Source organism: Rana temporaria, chromosome 5 (assembly GCF_905171775.1).
Source record: "Rana temporaria chromosome 5, aRanTem1.1, whole genome shotgun sequence".
Lineage (NCBI taxonomy): Eukaryota > Metazoa > Chordata > Amphibia > Anura > Ranidae > Rana > Rana temporaria.
In genome coordinates this window covers 427794904-427812287 of record NC_053493.1, presented here as the reverse complement: position 1 = coordinate 427812287, position 17384 = coordinate 427794904, and positions in this window count along the sequence as shown.

Sequence of the window (17384 nt, the reverse complement as noted above, 5' to 3'; positions counted from 1 at the left end):
GGGGCTCTGGACAGATTGGGGTAGAGAGTTCCAGAGAATGGGAGGGGCTCTGGACAGATTGGGGTAGAGAGTTCCAGAGGATGGGAGGGGCTCTGGACAGGTTAGGGTAGAGAGTTCCAGAGGATGGGAGGGGCTCTGGACAGATTGGGGTAGGTAGTTCCAGAGGATGGGAGGGGCCCTGGACAGATTGGGGTAGGTAGTTCCAGAGGATGGGAGGGGCTCTGGACAGATTGGGGTAGAGAGTTCCAGAGGATGGGAGGGGTTCTGGACAGATTAGGGTAGAGAGTTCCAGAGGATGGGCTACCTGTGGACAGATTGGGGTAGAGAGTTCCAGAGGATGGGAGGGGCTCTGGACAGATTGGGGTAGGTAGTTCCAGAGGATGGGAGGGGCTCTGGACAGATTGGGGTGGAGAGTTCCAGAGGATGGGAGGGGCTCTGGACAATTTGGGGTAGAGAGTTCCAGAGAACGGGAGGGGCTCTGGACAGATGGGGGTAGGTAGTTCCAGAGGATGGGAGGGGCTCTGGACAGATTGGGGTAGGTAGTTCCAGAGGATGGGAGGGGCTCTGGACAGATTGGGGTAGGTAGTTCCAGAGGATGGGAGGGGCTCTGGACAGATTGGGGTGGGGAGTTCCAGAGGATGGGAGGGGCTCTGGACAGATTGGGGTAGGTAGTTCCAGAGGATGGGAGGGGCTCTGGATAGATTGGGGTAGAGAGTTCCAGAGGATGGGAGGGGCTCTGGACAGATTAGGGTAGAGAATTCCAGAGGATGGGAGGGGCTCTGGACAGATTGGGGTAGGTAGTTCCAGAGGATGGGAGGGGCTCTGGACAGATTGGGGTAGAAAGTTCCAGAGGATGGGAGGGGCTCTGGACAGATTGGGGTAGGTAGTTCCAGAGGATGGGAGGGGCTCTGGACAGATTGGGGTAGGTAGTTCCAGAGGATGGGAGGGGCTCTGGACAGATTGGGGTGGGGAGTTCCAGAGGATGGGAGGGGCTCTGGACAGATTGGGGTGGGGAGTTCCAGAGGATGGGAGGGGCTCTGGACAGATTGGGGTAGGTAGTTCCAGAGGATGGGAGGGGCTCTGGACAGATTGGGGTAGGTAGTTCCAGAGGATGGGAGGGGCTCTGGACAGGTTAGGGTAGGTGGTTCCAGAGGATGGGAGGGGCTCTGGACAGATTGGGGTAGAGAGTTCCAGAGGATGGGAGGGGCTCTGGACAATTTGGGGTAGAGAGTTCCAGAGGATGGGAGGGGCTCTGGACAATTTGGGGTAGAGAGTTCCAGAGGATGGGAGGGGCTCTGGACAGATGGGGGTAGAGAGTTCCAGAGGATGGGAGGGGCTCTGGACAGATTGGGGTAGAAAGTTCCATAGGATGGGAGGGGCTCTGGACAGATTGGGGTAGGTAGTTCCAGAGGATGGGAGGGGCTCTGGACAGATTGGGGTAGGTAGTTCCAGAGGATGGGAGGGGCTCTGGACAGATTGGGGTAGAGAGTTCCAGAGGATGGGAGGGGCTCTGGACAGATTGGGGTAGGTAGTTCCAGAGGATGGGAGGGGCTCCTCACAGATTGGGGTAGGTAGTTCCAGAGGATGGGAGGGGCTCTGGACAGATTGGGGTAGGTAGTTCCAGAGGATGGGAGGGGCTCTGGACAGATTAGGGTAGAGAGTTCCAGAGGATGGGAGGGGCTCTGGATAGATTGGGGTAGGTAGTTCCAGAGGATGGGAGGGGCTCTGGACAGATTGGGGTAGGTAGTTCCAGAGGATGGGAGGGGCTCTGGACAGATTGGGGTAGAGAGTTCCAGAGGATGGGAGGGGCTCTGGATAGATTGGGGTAGGTAGTTCCAGAGGATGGGAGGGGCTCTGGACAGATTGGGGTAGGTAGTTCCAGAGGATGGGAGGGGCTCTGGACAGATTGGGGTAGAGAGTTCCAGAGGATGGGAGGGGCTCTGGACAGATTGGGGTGGGGAGTTCCAGAGGATGGGAGGGGCTCTGGACAGATTGGGGTGGGGAGTTCCAGAGGATGGGAGGGGCTCTGGACAGATTGGGGTGGGGAGTTCCAGAGGATGGGAGGGGCTCTTTAAGTGCCCAGCCCCGGCCGCGGACCCGTTTGCCGCTGGAGTCCCGCGATCAGTCCCCGGAGCCCCTCCCATGTAGGGAAAGGCGATCAATGATGTCACATGTCCAGTTCCGCCCCCCTTACAGTTAGAAACACATATGAGGTCACACTTAACCCCTACAGCGCCCCCTAGTGGTTAACTCCCAAACTGCAATTGTCATTTTCACAGTAATCAGTGGGGTGGATTCAGGTAGGCGCAGCGTACCGTTTTTACGCTACGCCTCCGTTAATTACTTGCGCTTCATTCACGAAGCAGTAGCTCCGTAATTTGCGCGGGCGCTCCGGAAAAAATGCCCGGCGTAAGGGCGCGTAATTTAAATGATCCCGTAGGGGGCGTGGATCATTTAAATTAGGCGCGTTCCCGCGCCGAACGTAGTGCGCATGCTCCGTCGGGAAACTTTCCCGACGTGCATTGCGGTAAATGACGGCGCAAGGACGTCATTTGCTTCAACGTGAACGTAAATGGTGTCCAGCGCCATTCACGATTCACTTACGCAAACAACGTCATTTTAAAAAATCGCAACGCGGGAACGACGGGTATACTTAGCATTGGCTGTGCCTGCTAATAGCAGGAGCAGCTTTACGCAGAAAGCGACGAACGCAAACGACGTAAAATGCGAACGCAGGGCGCACGTACGGTTGTGAATCGGCGTGAGTATGCAATTTGCATACTCTATGCTGACCACTACGGGAACGCCACCTAGCGGCCATCGCAAGAATGCAGCCTACGATACGACGGCATAAGAGCCTTATACCACGCATATCTTAGGCTGCAGTCGGCGTATCGAGCTTCCTGAATACAGAAAAGTCGTTACGCCGGCGCAACCAAGCAATTGCGCTGCGTAACTATGGATACGCAGACGCAATTGCTACCTGAATCTACCCCGGTGCATTTTTATAGCATTTTTTGCTGTGAAAATGACAAAAATCCCCAAAATGTGTCAAAATTGTCCGAAGTGTCCGCCGTAATGTCGCAGTCACGAAAAAAAATCGCTGATCGCCGCCATTAGTAGTAAAAAAAAAAAAAAATTAATAAAAATGCAATAAAACTATCCCCTATTTTGTAAACGCTATAAATTTTGCGTAAACCAATCGATAAACGCTTATTGCGATTTTTTTTTTACCAATAATATGTAGAAGAATACGTATCGGCCTAAACTGAGGAAAAAAAACGTTTTTTTATATATTTTTGGGGGATATTTATTATAACAAAAAGTAAAAAATATTGTATTTTTTTTCAAAATTGTCGCTCTATTTTTGTCTATTGCGCCCAAAAAAATAAAAAACGCAGAGGTGATCAAATACCACCAAAAGAAATCTCTATTTGTGGGGAAAAGGACGCCAATTTTGTTTGGGAGCCACGTCGCACGACCGCGCAATTGTCAGTTAAAGCGACGCAGCGCCGAATCGCAAAAACTGCCCGGGTCCTTTACCTGTCTAAAGGTCCGGGTCTTAAGTGGTTAAAAAAAAACGAATTCGGAACGAAAGGAATTACACGTGTCTAAAGCCTCGTACACGCGCACGTTTTTCTCGGCAAGGAAGCTGCCGGGAGAGCTCTCCCGGAGAAAACCGTGCGTGTGTCGGAAAAAACTGTCGGGAATCTCGACGAGAAGAACAGAGAACCTGCGCTCTCTTTTTCTCCTCGGGATTCTCAGCAGTGGCCCAGATTCAGGTAGGGGCGCGCACTGATACGGCGGCGCAGCGTTTCGTTTTTACGCTACGCCTCCGTAAATTACTGGAGCTACGCTTCATTCACGAAGCATTTGCTCCGTAATTTGAGGCGGCGTTTCGTAAAAAGGGGCCGGCGTAAGCGCGCATAATTTAAATGATCCCGTCGGGGGCGTGGATCGTTTAAATTAGGCGCGTTCCCGCGCCGAACGTACTGCGTGTGCTCCGTCGGGAAAATTTCCCGACGTGCATTGCGGTAAATGACGTCGCAAGGACGTCATCGGCTTCGAATGTGAACGTAAATGGCGTCCAGCGCCATTCACGAACGAGTTACGCAAACGACGCAAAATTTGAAAATCGCGACGCGGGAACGACGTCCATACTTACCATTGGCTGCGCCTCCTAATAGCAGGCGAAAACTACGTACGCAAACGACGTAAAAAACGAGCGCCGGCCGCGCGTACGTTTGTGAATCGGCGTTAGTATGCATTTTGCATACTCTACGCTGAAAACTACCGGAGCGCCACCTAGCGGCCAGCGTCAGAATGCACCCTAAGATACGACGGCGTAAGAGCCTTATGCCAGTCATATCTTAGGTTACAGTCGGCGTATCGCGCTTTCTGAATACAGAAAGTAGATACGCCGGCGCTACTTAGCAATTACGCTGCGTATCTATGCATACGCAGGCGTAATTGCTACCTGAATCTACCCCAGTGTTTTCCTGCCGAGAAAACCGAGCGTGCGTATGCTTGCCTGTCGCCGTGAAAACCCGGAAACCCCGAATGCGCGGTAGCATACAAGGGCAGTGTAAGGTGTAGCAAGATGGCGGCGACGGCATGGAATGTGAGGAGCGCACGCTCGTTGTAGTCGATGATGTCACCGCGTTCTTTTGAATGGCGTGTGTGTGCACTCGGCGAGCAAGGAAAGCTTGCCGTGGATCCCGTCAGGAAAACCGCCATTTTTTTTCCTGGCGAGATTCCCTGCCGCGTGTTCAGGGCTTGGCACTCATCACTTTATGTCTTTGCAAAGCTTTACATTGAAGAATTGTTCTGAACTGACCCCTAGAGGGAGCCGTTTCGTGAAACGCGGCTAGAACGGGCAACGGTATCACAGTGGAACCGCGCATTGCGAGTAACGCGGTTAACGAGCGTTTCCCAACACGGGCGCTGCGTATTCGAAAAACAATCGTGACTCGGTTTGTGAGTGTTGTCTCGCAAAACAAGAAGGATTCAGGCGAAAGCGGTGTGCAGTACCACTTTTGGCCTGAGGTGGGGGGGGCGCCAGAGCCGAGCCGAAGGTCGACGATCGGAAAGGCCTGAGGACAGCATGCGCCGTCACTAAAATTTCCCGACATGCATTGCGGTAAATGACGTCGCAAGGACGTCATTGGTTTCGACGTGAACGTAAATGGCGTCCAGCGCCATTCACGGACGACTTACGCAAACAACGTAAAATTTTCAAATCGCGACGCGGGAACGACGTCCATACTTAACATTGGCTGCGCCTCCTAATAGCAGGGGCAGCCTTACGCCGAAAAAGCCTTAACGCAAACGACGTAAAAAAACGAACGCCGGGCGCACGGACGTTTGTGTATCGGCGTATCTAGGAAAAATTAGCATATTCTACGCCGACAACAACGGAAGCGCCCCTAGCGGCCAAAGTTATATTGCACACAATTCTACGCCGCCGCCATCAAGTTACGTCGGTGGAGGAAGCCTATTTTTTCAGCGTAACTGCCTTTGTGAATCGGCGTAACGCTACGCGGGCGCGGAATTCAAATTACGGCGGCGTATCTGGAGATACGCCGCCGCAAAAGGTACCTGAATCTACCCCACTATTTCTTTGTTATTCTTCACCATAGTAAACTTTTACAAGAGGTTCATTGATATTGTGTGTGAGTCTCTATTACACAGCCGGTGAAGTGACGGAACCCCAGGGCCTCGGGAAAAAATATACTTCATGGTTTTCTCTCTGTTGTCGGGTTCTACACCTAATATTATTCAGCAGGTGTGCCAGAGGGGGTTAGAGTACAGAATAGATGTGTGCAATTCGTTTCCTTTCTAATTCGTTTTTTAACAAATTTAGAAAATTCATTAATTCCGAAATTTACGAATTTTTTAATTTCGAAAATTGGTAAATTGGAAATTGCAAAATTCTAAAATCTAAAATTCGAAAATCTAAAATTCGAAATTTCGAATTTCCGAATTTTTAGAATTTACGAAATTCGTTTTTTTCATTTTCCTTTCATTCGTTTTTTTGCTTTTTCTGAAATTCCGAATTTCGAAAATTTGAAATTGCAAAATACGAAAATCTAAAATTCGAAAATTTAAAATTCGAAAATCTAAAATTCGAAAATCTAAAATTCGAAAATGGGACATTTGGAAAGTTGAATTTCGGAAATTTCAAATTTCCGAATTTTTAGAATTTACGAAATTCGTTTTTTTCATTTTCCTTTCATTCGTTTTTTTGCTTTTTTCGGAAATTCTAAACTTCTGAAATTCCGAATTTCGAAAATTTGAAATTGCAAAATACGAAAATCTAAAATTCGAAAATTTAAAATTCGAAAATCTAAAATTCGAAAATCTAAAATTCGAAAATGGGACATTTGGAAAGTTGAATTTCGGAAATTTCAAATTTCCGAATTTTTAGAATTTACGAAATTCGTTTTTTTCATTTTCGTTTCATTCGTTTTTTTGCTTTTTTCGGAAATTCTAAAATTCTGAAATTCCGAATTTCGAAAATTTGAAATTGCAAAATACGAAAATCTAAAATTCGAAAATTTAAAATTCGAAAATCTAAAATTCGAAAATCTAAAATTCGAAAATCTAAAATTCGAAAATGGGACATTTGGAAAGTTGAATTTCGGAAATTTAGAATTTCCGAATTTTTTGAGTTTCCGAAATTCGATTTTTTCATTTTCATTTCATTCGTTTTTTTTTTGCTTTTTTCGGAAATTCTAAAATTCTGAAATTGCAAAACTCGAAAATCTAAAATTCGAAAATCTAAAATTCATAAATGAGACATTTGGAAAGTTGAATTTCTGAATTTTCGAATTTTTAGAATTTCCGAAATTTGTTTTTTTTTTTCATTTTCGTTTCATTCGTTTTTTTGCTTTTTTTCGGAAATTCAAAAAATTCAGAATTTCGGAAATTCTAAAATTCTAAAATTGGAAATTGCAAAATTCGAAAATCTAAAATTCGAAAATGGGACATTTGGAAAGTTGAAATTCTGAGTTTTCGAATTTCTGAATTTTTTGAATTTCCAAAATTAATTTTTTTCATTTTCGTTTCATTCTTTTTTTGCTTTTTTCGGAAATTCTAAAATTCTGAAATTGCAAAACTCGAAAATCTAAAATTCGAAAATCTAAAATTAAAAAATCTAAAATTCGAAAATGGGACATTTGGAAAGTTGAATTTCTGAATTTTCAAATTTCTGAATTTTTTGAATTTCCGAAATTAGTTTTTTTAATTTTCGTTTCATTCGTTTTTTTGCTTTTTTTGGAAATTCTAAAATTCTGAAATTGCAAAATTCGAAAATCTAAAATTCGAAAATCTAAAATTCAAAAATCTAAAATTCAAAAAATCTAAAATCTAAAATTCGAAAATCTAAAATTCGAAAATCTAAAATTCGAAAATCTAAAATTCGAAAATCTAAAATTCGAAAATCTAAAATTCAAAAATCTAAAATTCAAAAAATCTAAAATCTAAAATTCGAAAATCTAAAATTCGAAAATCTAAAATTCGAAAATGGGACATTTGGAAAGTTGAATTTCTGTTTTTTCCGAATTCCACATTTTTATGATTTACCCCCCAAAAAAATTTCATTTTCGTTTCATTCGTTTTTTTTGCTTTTTCGTAAATTTGGAGATTCGAAAAATTTGGAATTCGGAAATTCGGAAATTTGGAATTCGGAAATTCGAAAAAAGCAAAAAAACAAATGAAACGAAAATGGAAAAAATGAATTTTTCGGCAGTGCACATGTCTAGTACAGAACCAAGCATACAATGAGCGGCTCCTAGTGGGGGAGCGCTCCACAATGTCCACCTGGAATGGTGACCCGTGTTTGATGGTGACACCCGGCAGCCCTGGTTAGGAACCCCGGTAATAGTGTGGGGTGTCGCTATCAGGAGAAGTATTGAGTGCAGAAACTCAGCCTGTCCTTCATCCTTGTGCGCCGGTCATTGAAGACAAGTGACTCCAGTGTACTGATAAAGCTATTTTCTGATTGGTTGCTCTAGGTCACATGTGTCAAGCACAAGGCCCGCGGGCCTTATCTGGCCTTGCAGGTCATTTCATGTGGCCTTATCACCTCTCCTGTAGCTGCACCCCTTCGTTCCCAGCAGTTGGCAGCAGAAAGGAGGACAGAACTCCTCCACCAGACCCTGCTCTTCTATGTGAAGCCACAGAGAGGCTCACCCCAACCCCCCCCCCCCGTCTCAGTAGTATGCAGCTAAGAGAAGGACAGAACTCCTTCACCAGATCCCACACTTTCCTGTGCAGCCACCGAGAGGCTCCTCCCTGCCCCCCCCGCCTGAGCAGTCAGCAGCAGAGAGGAGGACAGAACTCCTTCTGCAGATCCTGCACTTCTCTTTGCAGCCACAGAGAGGCTCGTCTTTGCCCCCCCCCATCCCCTCTCTCAGCAGTTGGCAGCAGAGAAGAGGACAGAACTACTCATACAGATCTTGCGCCTCTCTGTGCAGCCGCAGCACCCCCTCTTCTCCACCTCCCCTGGTCTCAGTGTTCAGTAGACTCCAGCCCTCCTCCAGACCCTGCACTCTCTGCTTCTCCCCGGCAGCAGCACTAGAAAAGGGGTGGTGTGGAACTTTTGACATCTGATGGTGGGGGGGTTGCTCTTGACATCTGATGGTGGGGGGGGGGTTGCTCTTGACATCTGATGGTAGGGGGGGTTGCTCTTGACACCTGATGGTGAGGGGGTCTCTCTTGACATCTGATGGTGGGGGGGTCTCTCTTGGCATCTGATGGTGGGGGGGTCTCTCTTGACATCTGATGGTGGGGGGGTCTCTCTTGACATCTGATGGTGGGGGGGGTCTCTCTTGACATCTGATGGTGGGGGGGGGGTCTCTCTTGACATCTGATGGTGGGGGGTCTCTCTTGACATCTGATGGTGGGGGGGTCTCTCTTGACATCTGATGGTGGGGGGGGGGGGGGTTGCTCTTGACATCTGATGGTGGGGGGGGGGTTGCTCTTGACATCTGATGGTGGGGGGGTTGCTCTTGACATCTGATGGTGGGGAGGGGGTTGCTCTTGACATCTGATGGTGGGGAGGGGGTTGCTCTTGACATCTGATGGTGGGGAGGGGGTTGCTCTTGACATCTGATGGTGGGGGGGGGGTTGCTCTTGACATCTGATGGTGGGGGGGTTGCTCTTGACATCTGATGGTGGGGGGGGTTGCTCTTGACATCTGGTTGGTGGGTGGAGGGGTTGCTCTTGACATCTGATGGTGGGGGGGGTCTCTCTTGACATCTGATGGTGGGGGGGGGGGTTGCTCTTGACATCTGATGGTGAGGGGGGGGGTTGCTCTTGACATCTGATGGTGAGGGGGGGTTGCTCTTGACATCTGATGGTGGGGGGGTTGCTCTTGACATCTGATGGTGGGGGGGTTGCTCTTGACATCTGATGGTGGGGGGGGGTTGCTCTTGACATCTGGTTGGTGGGTGGAGGGGTTGCTCTTGACATCTGATGGTGGGGGGGGTCTCTCTTGACATCTGATGGTGGGGGGGGGTTGCTCTTGACATCTGATGGTGAGGGGGGGGGTTGCTCTTGACATCTGATGGTGAGGGGGGGTTGCTCTTGACATCTGATGGTGGGGGGAGGGGTTGCTCTTGACATCTGATGGTGGGGGGTTGCTCTTGACATCTGATGGTGAGGGGGGGGGTTGCTCTTGACATCTGATGGTGGGGGGTTGCTCTTGACATCTGATGGTGAGGGGAGGGGGTTGCTCTTGACATCTGATGGTGAGGGGGGGTTGATCTTGACATCTGATGGTGGGGGGGGGGTTGCTCTTGACATCTGGTTGGTGGGGGGAGGGGTTGCTCTTGACATCTGATGGTGGGGGGTTGCTCTTGACATCTGATGGTGAGGGGGGGGGGGGGGTTGCTCTTGACATCTGATGGTGGGGGGTTGCTCTTGACATCTGATGGTGAGGGGGGGTTTCTCTTGACATCTGATGGTAAGGGGGGGTTGATCTTGACATCTTATGGTGAGGGGGGGTTGCTCTTGACATCTGATGGTGGGGGGGGGGGTTGCTCTTGACATCTGGTGGTGAGGGGGGGTTGATCTTGACATCTGATAGTGGGGGGGTTGATCTTGACATCTGATGGTGGGGGGTTGCTTTTGACATCTGGTGGTGAGGGGGGGTGGCTCTTGACATCTGATGGTGGGGGGAGGGGGTTGCTCTTGACATCTGATGGTGGGGGGGGGTTGCTTTTGACATCTGATGGTGAGGGGGTGTTGCTCTTGACATCTGATGGTGGGGAGGGGGTTGCTCTTGACATCTGATGGTGGGGGGAGGGGGTTGCTCTTGACATCTGATGGTGGGGGGGGTTGCTCTTGACATCTGATGGTGGGGAGGGGGTTGCTCTTGACCTTTGATGGTGAGGGGGGTTGCTCTTGACATCTGATGGTGGGGGGAGGGGGTTGCTCTTGACATCTGATGGTGGGGGGAGGGGGTTGCTCTTGACATCTGATGGTGGGGGGAGGGGTTGCTCTTGACATCTGATGGTGGGGGGGTTGCTCTTGACATCTGATGGTGGGGAGGGTTGCTCTTGACATCTGATGGTGGGGGGGTTGCTCTTGACATCTGATGGTGGGGGGGTTGCTCTTGACATCTGGTTGGTGGGGGGAGGGGTTGCTCTTGACATCTGATGGTGGGGGGGTTGCTCTTGACATCTGATGGTGGGGGAGGGGTTTCACTTGACATCTGATGGTGGGGGGGGGGGTTGCTCTTGACATCTGATGGGGGGGTTGCTCTTGACATCTGATGGTGGGGGGGGGTTGCTCTTGACATCTGATGGTGGGGGGGTTGCTCTTTACATCTGATGGTGAGGGGGGGTTGCTCTTGACATCTGATGGGGGGGGGGTTTGTGAAGGATATGTCAGTGTAAATCTCCCTGCTTGGTTAAATTGTGGGTTAGATGGATTCATGTGTTACAGGCTGATTGATATGTTAATGACCCTTCCTCAGCCAGTGTGATACATTTGCCTATATGTCTCAGTTTACTGCTCCCTGCTAGCCAGGTTATTGATGTGCTAATGTCCCCTCACTATTTCTAAAGGTTAATTGATCTATTGTGTTGTGTGAAGGAGAGCTGGGTTTAAGTGGCTTGTGTTAATTATTCTGATTGCTTCATTGTGGTAATTATCTCTCTATATGCGGGGTCGAGCGGTCTGGTTGATGTATTCAGTACAGCTAGTGCTCAGCGTCATTGATGTCATTGTCTAAAGAAAATGTGTTTCAGCATCGGCCCCGTCGTGTCTACCTATAATCTGTATGGAAGCCCCAGTGTGAGGGGGGCGGAGATTTGTCATTGTAACAGTTTTGGAAATGACATATAAGCTGTGTGTTATAACATTAAAGTCTGTGTTGTTCTAGCAGTAAGCTGGTCTCATGTGTGGCTTTCTGGGCGATTCCAGGGATATCCCTCCTCGTGGAATATTGGGGTGATTTTCGTTATGGGAAGAAGGGAACGTTGACGGGGATATCATACCGATACCGTCACAATTGGTTGGTAGCAGTGGGATTTTTCCCTTCTATTCCCCTTCACACCCGGATTCCAAGCAGACACTGGAAGAACTACTGGAAGTTCGTGGAAGGATTGCAGCAACGCCAGCAGTACAAGAGATGGAGACACCAGTGATTCAGGAGGAGGAATCGCCAGCCAACAAGCTAATGAGAGAGAATCTAGCGTGGTTCGGCCCGAACCCAACGCCAGATGTGGTACTGAAAGTGATGGACCTGTTAGTAAACGCAGAACTACAGAAGGCTAAACAAATAAGAGACGCAGAGCTACAGGAGGATAAACAAATAAGAGACGCAGAACTACAGGAGGATAAACAAATAAGAGACGCAGAACTACAGAAGGATAAACAAATAAGGGACGCAGAACTACAGTTAAAACTGGCAGCAGTCCAACAAGCAGCCGCACCTTCTACGAACAGTAAGTACAGCACAGCAGACGCAAGGAAGATTCCGTTTAGCGCTTTTAAAGCTTTTGATGAAAAGGACTGTGAGATTGATAACTACCTGACAGACTTTGAGCGACAATGTAACCTGCACCGAATAGCTAGAAGAGACTGGGTTGCAATATTGTCAGGCAAACTGTCAGGCAAAGCTTCTGATGCTTTCCGGACCGTGCCAGATCAGGATATTCATAGCTACGCCCGGGTTAAAGAAGTGCTCCTGGCTCGTTATGCAGTAACCCCAGAGTCCCACCGACAGAAGTTCAGGGACTCACGCAAAACCACGAAAGACTCTTACGCAGAATGGGCATGCCAATTGTCCCGGTCGGCCTCTAACTGGGCTAACAGCAGCCAGGCCACCACCGCAGAGGACATTTTGCAACTAATGCTCCTGGAGCAATTTTACAATCACATCCAGACGGACGTCAAAGATTGGGTGAGAGATCGCAGGCCCATGACTCTACCAGAGGCCGCGAAGTTGGCGGATGAATATTCAGATACTCGCAAGACGAACCAGGTCACACCACAGGAACAACCTCCACCACAAACGGTGCCCTCACACCCACCAACCGCTAGATACCAACCTCCTAACAGACCGGTGACATCTAGCCCTCGCTATCATCGCCAGGAGGGCAACGAACAACGCTGCTTCCGGTGCAAACAGCTGGGTCACTTCAAGCAGAATTGCCCCATGAATGACAACACCAGGTCAAATTGGTCTCAACCTGGGTACCGCCCACCAGCAGCAGCCCATTGTGTAGACTCGGCTTGGGATCCAAAGGAGCTGGGTCAGGAAGAACCATTGGGCACCCCTTACGAAGCCCTCATGGTACAATCTGTTATTACGGACAACAGGGAACACCATTGTCAGCTGGTCATGGGCGACAGCCCTGAGCCAGAGGGGCCCTGGAGGGAGCTGGGCAGAAAGAGGCACCGCCGGCCACCCTTCAAGAAGAAGAGGTCCTGGAAGCCGTATAACAAGCTGACCTGGGAGGAGAAGAAGCGACTGGAGGAGAGGGAGTCGCAGCGGGCGTCCCAGATGCGTGCCGAGATGTTCGCCAAGGGCCCACCGGTGGCCCCTTACACCACCACCCAGTTCCTGATGATGAAGGACCACGTGGAGAGCCTGCAGGACATGAGCAAGCAGGAGCTGATCCGTGAGTACATAGAGCTGGAGGAGTGCATAAGCCGCATGGAGGAGGAGAACAACCACCTGAGGTCACAGCAGCATGAACTGGAGATGGAGCTGGAGAAGCTCCAAGAGGAGAACCGGTGGCTGCGGAGGGAGCAGGGGGTGGGTGACCTTATGGGGCTCTGATTCCCCTCCCCCCCCCCCCCCGGACTCTGAGCACCAGTGCTACAGCATTTCAACAAATATAACTTTTTCTTTTTATGAATCTCCTGGGATTGTCACTTCAGAGCCATAACCTGCCCCCTCCCATAGCGGGACACCTAGACGGCGGCGCACAGACCCATTCGCTGTCTTCACACTGACTTCTGGTGACTTTGCAGATCGCACAAAGACTTGGGGACTGACCGGCGTGTGATCTGACGACCCGGTGACATACCTGAGTCTGAAGCAGTTGCCAAGGGAGGTCAGTCATGCCAAACGGAGTTAACCTCTGACTAATAGCTCTGAACCCGTCAACCCTACTGGACCAGGGAAGGTCCAACCGGGTTTGCCGGAGCAGGGAGCAAAAGGGGGGCCATTGTGATACATTTGCCTATATGTCTCAGTTTACTGCTCCCTGCTAGCCAGGTTATTGATGTGCTAATGTCCCCTCACTATTTCTAAAGGTTAATTGATCTATTGTGTTGTGTGAAGGAGAGCTGGGTTTAAGTGGCTTGTGTTAATTATTCTGATTGCTTCATTGTGGTAATTATCTCTCTATATGCGGGGTCGAGCGGTCTGGTTGATGTATTCAGTACAGCTAGTGCTCAGCGTCATTGATGTCATTGTCTAAAGAAAATGTGTTTCAGCATCGGCCCCGTCGTGTCTACCTATAATCTGTATGGAAGCCCCAGTGTGAGGGGGGCGGAGATTTGTCATTGTAACAGTTTTGGAAATGACATATAAGCTGTGTGTTATAACATTAAAGTCTGTGTTGTTCTAGCAGTAAGCTGGTCTCATGTGTGGCTTTCTGGGCGATTCCAGGGATATCCCTCCTCGTGGAATATTGGGGTGATTTTCGTTATGGGAAGAAGGGAACGTTGACGGGGATATCATACCGATACCGTCACAATTGGTTGGTAGCAGTGGGATTTTTCCCTTCTATTCCCCTTCACACCCGGATTCCAAGCAGACACTGGAAGAACTACTGGAAGTTCGTGGAAGGATTGCAGCAACGCCAGCAGTACAAGAGATGGAGACACCAGTGATTCAGGAGGAGGAATCGCCAGCCAACAAGCTAATGAGAGAGAATCTAGCGTGGTTCGGCCCGAACCCAACGCCAGATGTGGTACTGAAAGTGATGGACCTGTTAGTAAACGCAGAACTACAGAAGGCTAAACAAATAAGAGACGCAGAGCTACAGGAGGATAAACAAATAAGAGACGCAGAACTACAGGAGGATAAACAAATAAGAGACGCAGAACTACAGAAGGATAAACAAATAAGGGACGCAGAACTACAGTTAAAACTGGCAGCAGTCCAACAAGCAGCCGCACCTTCTACGAACAGTAAGTACAGCACAGCAGACGCAAGGAAGATTCCGTTTAGCGCTTTTAAAGCTTTTGATGAAAAGGACTGTGAGATTGATAACTACCTGACAGACTTTGAGCGACAATGTAACCTGCACCGAATAGCTAGAAGAGACTGGGTTGCAATATTGTCAGGCAAACTGTCAGGCAAAGCTTCTGATGCTTTCCGGACCGTGCCAGATCAGGATATTCATAGCTACGCCCGGGTTAAAGAAGTGCTCCTGGCTCGTTATGCAGTAACCCCAGAGTCCCACCGACAGAAGTTCAGGGACTCACGCAAAACCACGAAAGACTCTTACGCAGAATGGGCATGCCAATTGTCCCGGTCGGCCTCTAACTGGGCTAACAGCAGCCAGGCCACCACCGCAGAGGACATTTTGCAACTAATGCTCCTGGAGCAATTTTACAATCACATCCAGACGGACGTCAAAGATTGGGTGAGAGATCGCAGGCCCATGACTCTACCAGAGGCCGCGAAGTTGGCGGATGAATATTCAGATACTCGCAAGACGAACCAGGTCACACCACAGGAACAACCTCCACCACAAACGGTGCCCTCACACCCACCAACCGCTAGATACCAACCTCCTAACAGACCGGTGACATCTAGCCCTCGCTATCATCGCCAGGAGGGCAACGAACAACGCTGCTTCCGGTGCAAACAGCTGGGTCACTTCAAGCAGAATTGCCCCATGAATGACAACACCAGGTCAAATTGGTCTCAACCTGGGTACCGCCCACCAGCAGCAGCCCATTGTGTAGACTCGGCTTGGGATCCAAAGGAGCTGGGTCAGGAAGAACCATTGGGCACCCCTTACGAAGCCCTCATGGTACAATCTGTTATTACGGACAACAGGGAACACCATTGTCAGCTGGTCATGGGCGACAGCCCTGAGCCAGAGGGGCCCTGGAGGGAGCTGGGCAGAAAGAGGCACCGCCGGCCACCCTTCAAGAAGAAGAGGTCCTGGAAGCCGTATAACAAGCTGACCTGGGAGGAGAAGAAGCGACTGGAGGAGAGGGATTCGCAGCGGGCGTCCCAGATGCGTGCCGAGATGTTCGCCAAGGGCCCACCGGTGGCCCCTTACACCACCACCCAGTTCCTGATGATGAAGGACCACGTGGAGAGCCTGCAGGACATGAGCAAGCAGGAGCTGATCCGTGAGTACATAGAGCTGGAGGAGTGCATAAGCCGCATGGAGGAGGAGAACAACCACCTGAGGTCACAGCAGCATGAACTGGAGATGGAGCTGGAGAAGCTCCAAGAGGAGAACCGGTGGCTGCGGAGGGAGCAGGGGGTGGGTGACCTTATGGGGCTCTGATTCCCCCCCCCCCCCCCCCCCCCGGACTCTGAGCACCAGTGCTACAGCATTTCAACAAATATAACTTTTTCTTTTTATGAATCTCCTGGGATTGTCACTTCAGAGCCATAACCTGCCCCCTCCCATAGCGGGACACCTAGACGGCGGCGCACAGACCCATTCGCTGTCTTCACACTGACTTCTGGTGACTTTGCAGATCGCACAAAGACTTGGGGACTGACCGGCGTGTGATCTGACGACCCGGTGACATACCTGAGTCTGAAGCAGTTGCCAAGGGAGGTCAGTCATGCCAAACGGAGTTAACCTCTGACTAATAGCTCTGAACCCGTCAACCCTACTGGACCAGGGAAGGTCCAACCGGGTTTGCCGGAGCAGGGAGCAAAAGGGGGGCCATTGTGATACATTTGCCTATATGTCTCAGTTTACTGCTCCCTGCTAGCCAGGTTATTGATGTGCTAATGTCCCCTCACTATTTCTAAAGGTTAATTGATCTATTGTGTTGTGTGAAGGAGAGCTGGGTTTAAGTGGCTTGTGTTAATTATTCTGATTGCTTCATTGTGGTAATTATCTCTCTATATGCGGGGTCGAGCGGTCTGGTTGATGTATTCAGTACAGCTAGTGCTCAGCGTCATTGATGTCATTGTCTAAAGAAAATGTGTTTCAGCATCGGCCCCGTCGTGTCTGCCTATAATCTGTATGGAAGCCCCAGTGTGAGGGGGGCGGAGATTTGTCATTGTAACAGTTTTGGAAATGACATATAAGCTGTGTGTTATAACATTAAAGTCTGTGTTGTTCAAGCAGTAAGCTGGTCTCATGTGTGGCTTTCTGGGCGATTCCAGGGATATCCCTCCTCGTGGAATATTGGGGTGATTTTCGTTATGGGAAGAAGGGAACGTTGACGGGGATATCATACCGATACCGTCACAATTGGTTGGTAGCAGTGGGATTTTTCCCTTCTATTCCCCTTCACACCCGGATTCCAAGCAGACACTGGAAGAACTACTGGAAGTTCGTGGAAGGATTGCAGCAACGCCAGCAGTACAAGAGATGGAGACACCAGTGATTCAGGAGGAGGAATCGCCAGCCAACAAGCTAATGAGAGAGAATCTAGCGTGGTTCGGCCCGAACCCAACGCCAGATGTGGTACTGAAAGTGATGGACCTGTTAGTAAACGCAGAACTACAGAAGGCTAAACAAATAAGAGACGCAGAGCTACAGGAGGATAAACAAATAAGAGACGCAGAGCTACAGAAGGCTAAAGAAATAAGGGACGCAGAACTACAGGAGGATAAAGAAATAAGAGACGCAGAGCTTCAGAAGGCTAAAGAAATAAGAGACGCAGAGCTACAGAAGGATAAACAAATAAGAGACGCAGAACTACAGAAGGAT